The 11,575-nt window shown below is 35.9% G+C and overlaps 1 pseudogene; it reads left to right on the top strand.

Moving 5' to 3' along the window:
• The window catches only part of LOC122330372, a 22,209-nt pseudogene extending 11,456 nt beyond the window's left edge, over nucleotides 1–10,753 (top strand).
• The last annotated feature ends 822 nt before the right edge of the window (nucleotides 10,754–11,575 follow it).

The following is an 11,575-nucleotide window of genomic DNA, read 5'->3' as shown; positions in this document are numbered from 1 at the left end:
GGTGAGTGTGACAAACAGCACACCTAGTCACCTAGTTAGGCTAGATTACGTGGGGTTATTTACATGCGTTTAAAACCGGTCCCAGTCTAATCCTTTCAGAATAGATCCAAGTAGATCAGTGTTTCAGTACAGCAAGCGAAAGTTATTAAGAAGAATAAAAGAGAACAACATTGTGCGAGAGTAAGATGTTATTATAGTTTTAACTAGTGCCGTCAAACAACTAATCACATTCAAAATAAACACTTTTGTTTATATGTATTATTTATGTATGTATTTTGCATATTTATAATACATTATTTTATATATATATATATATATATATATATATATATATATATATATATATTTTTTTATATATATATATATATATATATATATATATATATATATATATACATTTTTGAAGATGTGCATGTATATGTGTAAGAAAATTGCATTGTTTATATATTAAATATATTTAAATATATGAAAATAAATATATACATGTTAACATTTTCAAAATATATAATGTATACATTATGTAAATAAAAACTTTAATCATAATTAATCGTTTGACAGCATTAGTTTTAACAAATATTTATTGTATTTATTTTTGTAATTACTTTTTTATTTATTAATATTATTATTATTAATAATAATAATAATAATATTTTTAAGAATATTTTTCTATATACATTTGTATCACATTTGTATCACTGGGATACTGTAAAATTTTATTTTATTTCATTTAAATTTTTAATTAGATTTTATGTTTATATTTTTGTTTTCACTTAAGAAACACTTCTGTGCTTTTGTCTAGATTTGTATTAAATTCATTTTCGTTTAAGTCATTGTACATTTTATTTCAGTTGACATTTATTTTGTTTCGAGTAATAAGTCTACTTTATGTAAATAATAGCATGCGTATGTAATTTAAAGAGTTAGAAAACCAATTAATTAATTAATAGTAGCATGGTATTTCCTAATATCACATTTAATATTAAATGATGCTTCTTCGCCATGAATTTGATGCCATTCTAATGCATGAGGTTTTTATTTTTATTTTATTTTATTTTTATAATAATTTAATAAAGAAATGACCGTCCATTCAATCTCCAGTGTCCATCTGAAGACATTTTATAGGAACTGCAAAGCTTAAATTGGCTTAAAAATAGCGCATGTGTAGTAAGAGCTACTTTCACGATGACTTGTCAAGTTTGTATTTTAACAACACGTGACCATTGTCTGCTCTAAAGCCTCAGCTCAGAGACAGAAAATATATACGGATACGCGTTTAGTGCTCCCGGATTACGTATGGGTTGATGCTGCCGTAACGTTCGGGATAATCTTTGACTAAATGAGCGTTGGGTTTTGTTTTGTTCTTGAGATATCAGTGCATTCCTGCAAAGGCCTCTTGGTTGTTTTCGGTCCGGAGTCAAAGGTCACCGCGTGTTAGGGCCGCTGACGTGTGAGCGAGCTCTTCGTGAGCGGCGAAGGCATGTCTGTAATCTGAACTGTGGACTCTTCAAAACATTCCTCGCAGCTATGTAGGTTAGCGGCTAAAATTAGCAACTTTATGACGTCTTTGTTCGTTTTGATGGAAAAAAGGTCTCCGTACGAATTGTGTTGGAAAAGAGAGTTGTGTTGCTAAATAAACAGAGATAGGCCGTTCCGTTCTTTCAAAGCGGTTTATCTTTCAGGTTGACACACATCTGGGATGACGTAAACACACATGCTAGTTTTAGACGTGCTCGTCCCAGTGAAAGTCAACACCAGCCGTCCTCGCCACTCCCTTTATACTGTTGCGGCGTGCCTTTTCTTTTTAAGAAGTGCTTTTATTTAGCGAGGATGCATCGGAGCGATCGAAAATCGCATAAAGCGGCGGATACGGAAGATTTCTATTTCAAATAAATGCTGCGCTTGAACTTTAAGAACACTGAAAAGAATTGCACGCCGGTTTTCAACATATAATAATCATCTTCAAATCGCGAAGTAATAGAGTGATTTCTGAAGGATCATTTGATGATGTGCAATATAAATGTTAAAATGTTAACATGTATATATTTATATTCATATATTTAAATATATTTAATATATAAACAATGCAATTTTCTTACATGTATACATGCACATCTTCAAAAAAGAAATATATATATATATATATATATATATATTATTTTATATATATATATATATATATATATATATATATATATATATATATATACATTATATATATATATATATATATATATATATATATATATATATATATATATTTTTTTATATATATATATATATATATATATATATATATATATATTTTATATATATATATATATATTTTTTTATATATATAGCTATATGTAAGAAGTTATGACCGAATATAAACATTTATTTTAAATCGAATAATATTTCACATTATTGCTGCTTGTGGTGTATTTTTAATCAAATAAATGCAGCTTTGGTCAGCAGAAGAGACTTATTCGACCTTTTGACCTATTTTTCACGTGCATACCTTTTTTTTTTGCTTTGTTCTGCACGGTTTTTGTGTTCATGTTCAACATAATCCCGTCGCTGTTTATCTGTGAATGACACCTGACAGCTTTCGACTTTGATTTTCCAGTTTGATCGCGTGGAAAGGTTTCGAAACCGAGGCTATCCATGAACTGTGATGTCAACGCGCCACATCGATACACATTTGGGGAGATTGGTTTACGCGTGTGCATCCAAAAGTGTTTTATTTGTGTGTTGTACAGTAGGGGTTTGCAAGCTGGGACTGTAATCTTATTAGCCGTTGGAGATTACGGTGTCTGCTTTAGGATCGCGTTCAGGTTTTAAAGATGTCTGCGTTTCCATGCTGCTTACAGTAGAGACCTAAGCAACTGTCCATCACATAAAATCATTTAGAGCAAGGCTTCAGCATCATAAAAGCTACTTTTGCATTGGCATCACTGGCTAAATCTAGTTTGTGATATGTTGCGTGTATATCCCGGTGCAGTTTCACAATGTGCGGAGAAACCAGCAACACTTGTTAAGTGGAAAAATCCAACTTTTGAGACAATTGAATGGGGGGAAAAGAAATACTTTGCATTGGTAAAATAGTATTTTTTTCAATTCCTTTCTCTGAATAGCTTGACGTCTACGTTGAAAATGATCTTTCCCAGCTCTAAGCGAACAAAAACATCCTGCCACGTTTTAAATCTGCGTAAAGTTACTGTCTCTCAAAAGGAGGAGTCGACTCTGAATCGCTGGAACGAGTCGTTTTGAAAACGAATCCCAAGCCGTTTCATTTGTAAGCGAATCGTTTGGGAGTCGTTGAGCAAATGAGCTCAAAATTAATTCATACGTGGAGCACAAAATCATTCTCTGGGGTATATTTGCAGCAAGAGCCACAATTATTGATTATGTTCCATGAAGACATTTTGTATATTTTCTAGTCTAAAAATATTACAACCTAAGTTTGGTCCCACTTTGTATTAGGTGGCCTTAACCAGCATGTACTTGCATTTAAATTAATAATTTGGCACAATGCACTTATTGTGTGCATACATGTTTTTACAATGTACTTATATTCTTAAAAATACCTATATGTAATCACATCTGTAATACACTTTAGTACTATAATTACACTATTGACCCATGCATTACACCTTAAACCTACCCACGACTCCAAACCCGTCCTTAACCTACCCATATCCCACATCAGTAGCAGCAAAAAGTTTTTTGCATTGGAATACTGAACACAATAAATGCATCATACTTATTTTTGGGTGTAACTTAAGGCCACCTGATATAAAGTGTGACCCCGATTTTTAGATAGGAACATGCATTGCTAATTTTGACCATTTTTTCAGTATTTAGATTTTTTGCCACACTCAGATTTCAGATGGTAGCCAAATATTGTCCTGCCCTTACAAAGCATATATCAATAAAAAGCATATTTGTTCAACTTTCATATGATGCATAAATCTCTTATGACTGGTTTTGTGGTCCAGAAAGTGTTTTTCGACCATGCATGCATGTCGACCTGTTGGTGGGGACTCCCAAAACTAAAATAGCATTGTTTTATTACCCCGTAAGAGGGGTACTTTAAAAAAATATATAGTTTCTGAAATGCCGAAACAATACGAATACCTACTGCTGCTCTGCCTGTCCACTGACACCATAAAAACTGCCTCTGAACACGGTCCAGATCGAAACTCATGTTACTCAATTCCCCTGGGCAGGTTTCTAAGGCACCAGACATCCTGAGATCTGACAAAATCTGTAAATAGTGGCCTTGGATTTCAGCAAATATGAATCATATTGTGATCAGCAGCGCGTGTGGTTGTTTTGCAAGAGAATCCGCAGAGCGCAGGTTTACAGAAACGGCTTTTATGTTATCCACGCTTGCATGAAACGAGCAACAGGGACACCGGACAAAAGCGCGTTGAACGCCGCGCCAAGTAAGTCACGCAGCGGGTGGTTAGGATGAACTTTTATGTGATTTGAACTCTTGGAAGGATGTCAAGAAATAACCGCAAATGATCGCGTCAGGTTTTATCAGCGTATCGTTAGAGAGACTCGTTGCCTTTGGCCCTGTGGCCCTCCAGAAACTGAGTTTGAGACCAGTGAGGAAATAAACATAAAGAAATAACAGTAAAACCGTCTTGCGCTACGAACCAGCGTGTTCGTAATCAACAAGTTGTCGCAAAGCACTTGCAGAAGTAATAACTATGGATATGAAACTATTAATAACTACGAAACTATTTCTTTATTAAAAATAAATGTTTAAGGAAGCTGGCAATGTTGACTCGCCACCTCTGTACCACAGTACATGTGCCTTTAGGAGAAAAGCACCTTTAAAGTGCCCCTATTATGGGTAATAAAAGGTTCATATTTTGGTTTTGGGAGTCCCCATCATGCATGCAAGGTCAAAAAACACTTTCATTTTCTTATAATATGCATTTGTTTTTAGTTTACTTGCTCGGTGACTCCAAAAAGTTTTGAGATGCGGTCAACAATTATATTTTCAAACCCCTCCTTTGATTGGTTGATTGCAGAGTTTGTGAGCTTTTAATGTCCAACAGCCGCACCTAGTGGCAAAGAACGAATTTGCATTTTCATTCAGACCAACGAGACCGATGCAAGTTTTCCCAGGTCTGTGAGCGTTATGTTAAAGGAACACTCCACTTTTTTTTGGAAATAGGCTCATTGCCCTATTGAGTTTTACCATTTTTATGAATCCATTTAGACATATTTCCTGGTCTGGTGATACTACTTTTAGCGTAGCTTAGCATAGATCATTGAATCCAATTAGACCAGGCGCTGCGTGATATCATTACCCCTGCTGCCTTCAGCCTAGAAAATCACACCTTTTTATTCTTTTTATCCGGTCTCAGTACACGATATAACTACAGAAGGGTCAAGTTTTAATTTAGAAAAAAATATCGAAACTCATTTTTTTAAACAGTTTTGCTACTGGTCTAATTGGATTCAATGATCTATGCTAAGCTATGCTAAAAGTGTTATCGCCAGACTCGGAGATCGGCTGAATGGATTTAAAAATGGTAAAACTCAATTGATTAACTCTGGGGGAGTTGGAGAATGAGCGCATGAGTCTTTCTTTAATGTTTTTCATTTTGACGTTAAAGCGAAACGTCTTGGGAGTCAACAGTAACTTTATACACTGTGCACTTTAAAACTTAGCAGGACATTTTCACTCACTTAGAGCTGCGTTACACTCTGCACGAGAGCTCATTTTTAAAAATCCATAATAGCGGCACTTTAATACGGTATAATACAGTATTTTGTATTATACCGTATTAAATGTCTATGAGGCGAGTAACCAATCCAATGAATTTCTGCACATTTTTGTAACTTGCACCCGTTTATGGCACAAAGAGCATCCCATTTGCTTTCTTTCATTTTACAAAAGCACATTTTGAGTGTACACCAATAAAAGTAAACTCTTTACTGTTTCGAATGATGTATAACTCTTTGAATTACTCTTGAAGTTGAAGTTTGAAGTTGCTTCCGCTGTTATCGGCGGTGTGCTTTGATACAACCTGTGTTGTTAAAAGCACTATATAAATAAAAATGATTGATTTGATTGATTGATTGATTGACTTCCACAGTTATCTAGATTAACTTTAGAGTTTAGAGGTTTCACAATCAAACGATAAGTCTCCATGTTGAGGTTCTTGATTGTATTCTGCAAACAGCCATCCGCTTTGGGCGAATGCCACAGTCGGAGAAGCTGAGGTTGAAGGCAGAGATCCTAACGGGAGAACGAGAGGTCGAGGACCCGCAGCTGGCCGACCAGAAAACCCTGGCCAAGCAGATCTACGAGGCCTACCTGAAGAACTTCAACATGAACAAAGCCAAAGCACGGACCATCCTGACGGGCAAGACGAACACGCCGGTAAGAGCATCCAGTCACGTGCTTCGTGGATCAGAGCTGATGCCTGACTTTTTTCGTCTGTAATTGCCTAGCAACACCCTAGCTACAACCGAGAACCATTTTCAACACCCTAGCTACAACCGAGAGCGCTTTAGCAGCATTTTCAATCCGGGAACATTTTGAATCTCTTCCGTTTTCAGGCAGCACGTCCAGCCAAGATCAGTGTGTTTCGATACATTTTATTTTGAAAATTTTCGCCATTTACTGATTCGAGATTACACGGTTACCAAAATTGTATTTAGTAATGTAATCATCATAGTAATGTAATTAATTACATTACAAACTAATGTAATTAATTACATTACACACTTTAAGCTGCTTTTTGATTACTATTAGATTACTTTTGACCTAATTTGTTCATCACATTGATTTAAATAACATAAACTTGTATTTTCCGGATAAAAAATATACCAAGAGATAGAAACCATATTCTATTTAATGTAATTAACTCACATGAAGTGCATTAACGTTATACGCTTCTCAAACCGTAGAAACGGAAAATGAAGTACTGTTGCCAAATGATTAATCGCGTCCAAAATAAACATTTTTGTTTACATACTATAGGTTTGTGTACCATGTATATATTTATATACAGATAATTTATATTTAAAAAAAATTTTAATGCATTAAATTATGCATTAAATGCAATAAAAGCTGATAACGAATGAAATATTTAACATTAAAATATAATTTTTACAAAAATAGAAAACATTTAATTTATTCATCCGAGCATATGTCATGTGACCATCAACCGACGTCAGAGAATCGTGAGCATTGAAAGTGTAAAGAAATGCGCTGTGTCACGTTGTATATCGATTGCGCTTTACACGCTTTTGCGTCTCCGAAACGGATCAAGTTCAATTTTCTGCGTTTGGCATCTGTAGCATGCCTTTCGATCGAAATGTACGACACATACGGAAAAAAATTCATGCTAACAATTTCGGACTCAGTGTTTTCGGGTGAATCAATACTTTTCACCTCATTTATTGCTATTGTGTAAATATGTCTCTAAGTATTTTGCTACTGCACCATCAGATCGCTCTTTTCTGTCTTCTCCACCATGTCCACGTCGCCTCAATAAAGCCCATCAATAAAGCAGCACTCTTTATTAAAGACGCTTGATGCGACGCAGGGCTGGTGGGACGGGGGTTCGGAGTGCGGGTGTTTCCCCTCACGCATCTGTAACACTAGCTCGATTGTTGGCTGTGCTCTTCGGCCTGAGCTCTGCGGGACACGGCCCAGCTGTTGGGAGTGAGAGCAGCTGAATTAAGACGAGGCTTTCATCTCTCACAGCGCTCTTGTTCTCTCACGGCCCACGAACCGGCCTCTCGGGGTGTTGTGTTGACCTCTCTTACAGAGGCGGGAGCGGTTTGTAGTTCCGTTTGAAACAAATGCCGTCATCTAAACGGTTTCAGCCTGAGGTTTTTGTACTTTAACGTCCTTTTGAACCGTTTAATTGTCTTGGCGAGTTCAAGAAAGTATAGAAGCCGAAAGCTGGGGCTGATACACGCATGCATGGACGCATGCTTATGCATTTATCACTTTACTGCTTATTGCTTTTGATCTAACTTGTTCATCATATTGACAAATGCAAGATGTATCAGGCATTACATGCAATCTTCTTATCCGAACTTTTATTAAGACGGTCGGATTCCTTCAGAAATACAGGGATGATTTTTAAAACGTGCAAAGCCTTTTCTATTTGTGGCGCTCAGTCTTGATACTGATACTGATAGTTAACACATCTCTCCGTGGTACCACCCCTAGCCTGAATGTCATCTTGCATTTCACACAGTTAACTTATGCTCCTAAAATTCAAGATATATTCAAGATTTCTTTCTAAAGCTACTGTAATGTTCGCTTGATGCTTTCTCGTTTAACACCATAATGGCTTAAAAAAAAAAAAAAAAAAAAAAAAAAAAAAATTGTGGGTAATATCACAGACCAATTGAATTATATAAAATGTAAAATATATAAATAGAAATTAATTATATTAAATATATACCAGGCCTATATATATATATATATATATATATATATATATATATATATGTATATGTAAAAATATATATATGTGTGTGTGTGTGTGGTATATATATATATATATATATATATATATATATATATATATATATATATACATATATATATATATATATACATATATACATATATATATATATATACATATATATATATATATACATATATACATATATATATATATATATATATATATATATACATATATACTATATATATATATATATATACTATATATATATATATATATATATATATATATACATATAAACTCAATTAGTCATTAAAGTCATCTATGTGAGACTAAACTCAATTAGCCATACCTCAATTAGGACATTTAAGTCATTTTAATCAAACATTTTCTAATGTATCTACCTTGAGACAAAAGAAAGGAGTTATTCAATTTAAGGTCTTTTTTATTATTATTGAAATAGGACGTTGGGAGAACGTCCACCTGTCTCCCTTCACTCCTAATTTGATGTTTTGCGCCGTTTTCATCGCCTTGCAGCCTTCGTCATCCACGACATGGAGACCCTGCAGCTGGCCGAACAGACTCTTGTGGCCAAGATGGTGGGCTCTTCTGGGGCTCTGCTGAATAAAGACCCCGAGGTTCAATATTCCACTGCTGCCAGTGCGCGCCGGTGGAGACGGTGACCGAACTGACTGAATTACAAAACCGTCGCGCCGGGCTTCTCAAACCTGGACTTAAACGATCAGGTGAGGTCCTCTGAGCACCACCTCGAGCCCGAGATATGCTCTTGTTATGCGCACGCCATTAAACGCGGGCCTGGTTTCTCCGACAGGTGACGTTATTGAAGTACGGCGCCCACGAGGCGCTTCTTCGCCTCTGTTGGCGTCGTGCATGAATAAAGACGGTCTGCTGGTGGCGCGACGGCAGCGGCTTCATCACCAGAGAGTTCCTGAAGAGCTTGGCGGCGCCGCTCAGCGTAAAATGATGGAGCCCAAGTTTCAGTTCGCCATGAAGTTTAACTCCTCGAACTGGACGACAGCGACCTCGCGCTGTTTGTCGCCGCCATCATCTGCTGCGGAGGTACATTGGTGTAATATTTCAGTGAAATAAAGTGTATGTTTTGCATTACGTGACATTATTAAATGGTAACATTGGCACACACATGCATGTACATGTTTGTATTATAAACACACCTGATTCAAATCATCAGTTCGTTAGTAAAGAAACGCAACCTGCAAAAACTAATGACTAGCTGCCGACACAAATAAAAGAACAAATGACTTTTACAGTATATTACAGTATTTACCTGCATTTAGTTTAGTCTTTATTAGACTTCTGTGTATTTCTGCACGGTCGCCCAGCTAAACATAACATTTATTATAATGGGTTATGTGAAGATTGTTTTAAGTTCGCTTAAATTAGAAGTTATTTTTAAATCAGAATTGATCGCTCGTAATTATAATGCAACGCTTAACGGTTAAATATTAGGTATATTAGGTATCAAATATTAAATATATCAGTGATACTGACACTCAGTCATTTTAAAAAAGATGAAATAAATAAATACTAAAAATATGTACATTCATTTGAAGATTAAATGTGAATTTTTTGCAATATAAAAGTTTTTTATATTTAATATATTATATTTAATATTTATTTTATATTTAAAAACTTTAATGTAATTAATCAGGATTAATTTCAGAAAAATGAATGTAGTTTAAATATTAAATATATTAATATAAATATATAAATGTACATTTTATATAGTGTGTTTATGTATAATAAATATACACAGCACACACATATAGCATGTAAGCAATAATGTTTTGGATGCGATTAATCATATAATATATATGTAATCGTAATTGATAAATGCATTATTTATTTATACTATGCATTTAAAAATGAAAATATAATTTCCTTAAGATACGATAAAATTTTTTATATTTATTATTGTTGCTTTTTTCAATTATACCTTTATATAGGTTTAAAAGTGCAAACCTTATACTTATGAAAGATTTAAAATAAAAAACTGTAATGGGCAATTAACGCAGACAAGTCTTGTCTTCCAGATCGGCCCGGTCTGGTGAACGCCCCACATCGAGCGAATGCAGGAGGGCATCGTGAACGTGCTTCACCTGCACCTCAAGGGCAACCATCCCGACAACGGCTTCCTCTTCCCTAAACTCCTGCAGAAACTGGTGGACCTCGCGCAGCTGGTGACGGAGCACGCTCAGCTAGTGCAGGAGATCAAAAGACAGAAGACACTTCGCTGCATCCCCTTACTGCAGGAGATTTACAGAGACATGTACTGAGGCCTTCTGCTTGATTTGAGAAGACCACGCGCTCGAGACGACCGCTTTTCTCGGGGCCCTCCACAGCTACACTGTGATCTGTTTTTAGGGGCGTTATGTGAACCGGGCTGTTTTGGGATGAAAACGCCCCCTGGGAACATCAGGGCTCTTTGTTACCGCAAGTTAAAACAATGCGGTTTAAAGAGGAACGAAACGAGACGCTGCCAATTAAAAATGCATCCTGCGGTTTATGCTAACTGGTCCTTCGGGCCAGAAACTGTGAATAGAAAGTGAAATGCAACCGATCATACAGCAGCAATATGTCGTTTTTGTTTTTTTGCATTGACGCTGTAACTTTTGATAGCGCGCCGTATCGCCACCCAAGTGACTTCCACGTAGACCTGCCGTAACTCGTGAAACCACCGATTCGTAAAGCTGCAGGGATTTTTGCTTCGTGGTTTTGATTTTTTTTTTTTAAACCTGGCGAATTCTTGATCGGCTGTAACGCTTTTGACATCCGTGAAAGTTTAGCGTTTTCTGTTTCACATTTGCAACTGTTTGTAGTTTTATCGGCTCTTTCCCAATATCGCGCTCTCTGTAGGATCCCATCCACGCTTGAATTTTTTTTTTAAAAGTCGAATTGCGCGACGAAACCCCGCTGTGAGTAACGATGTGACCATATTTTGGAGCTCTGACTTTATAACCCGCAGTTGCAGTGTACGCCTCATCATTCTGAGGAAAAATGTCGGAATGGTGAGCTAAAAATTCGCGATGACCTTAATTGATTTTTCTGTTCTATAGGCCCGAGTTATAAAATGCAGTGCTCCAACACAAAGCAGATCA

This window comes from Puntigrus tetrazona, chromosome 25, assembly GCF_018831695.1.
Source record: "Puntigrus tetrazona isolate hp1 chromosome 25, ASM1883169v1, whole genome shotgun sequence".
Taxonomy (NCBI): Eukaryota; Metazoa; Chordata; class Actinopteri; order Cypriniformes; family Cyprinidae; genus Puntigrus; species Puntigrus tetrazona.
Note: the sequence above shows the minus strand (reverse complement) of the source record. Positions and strands in the feature narration are given on the sequence as shown.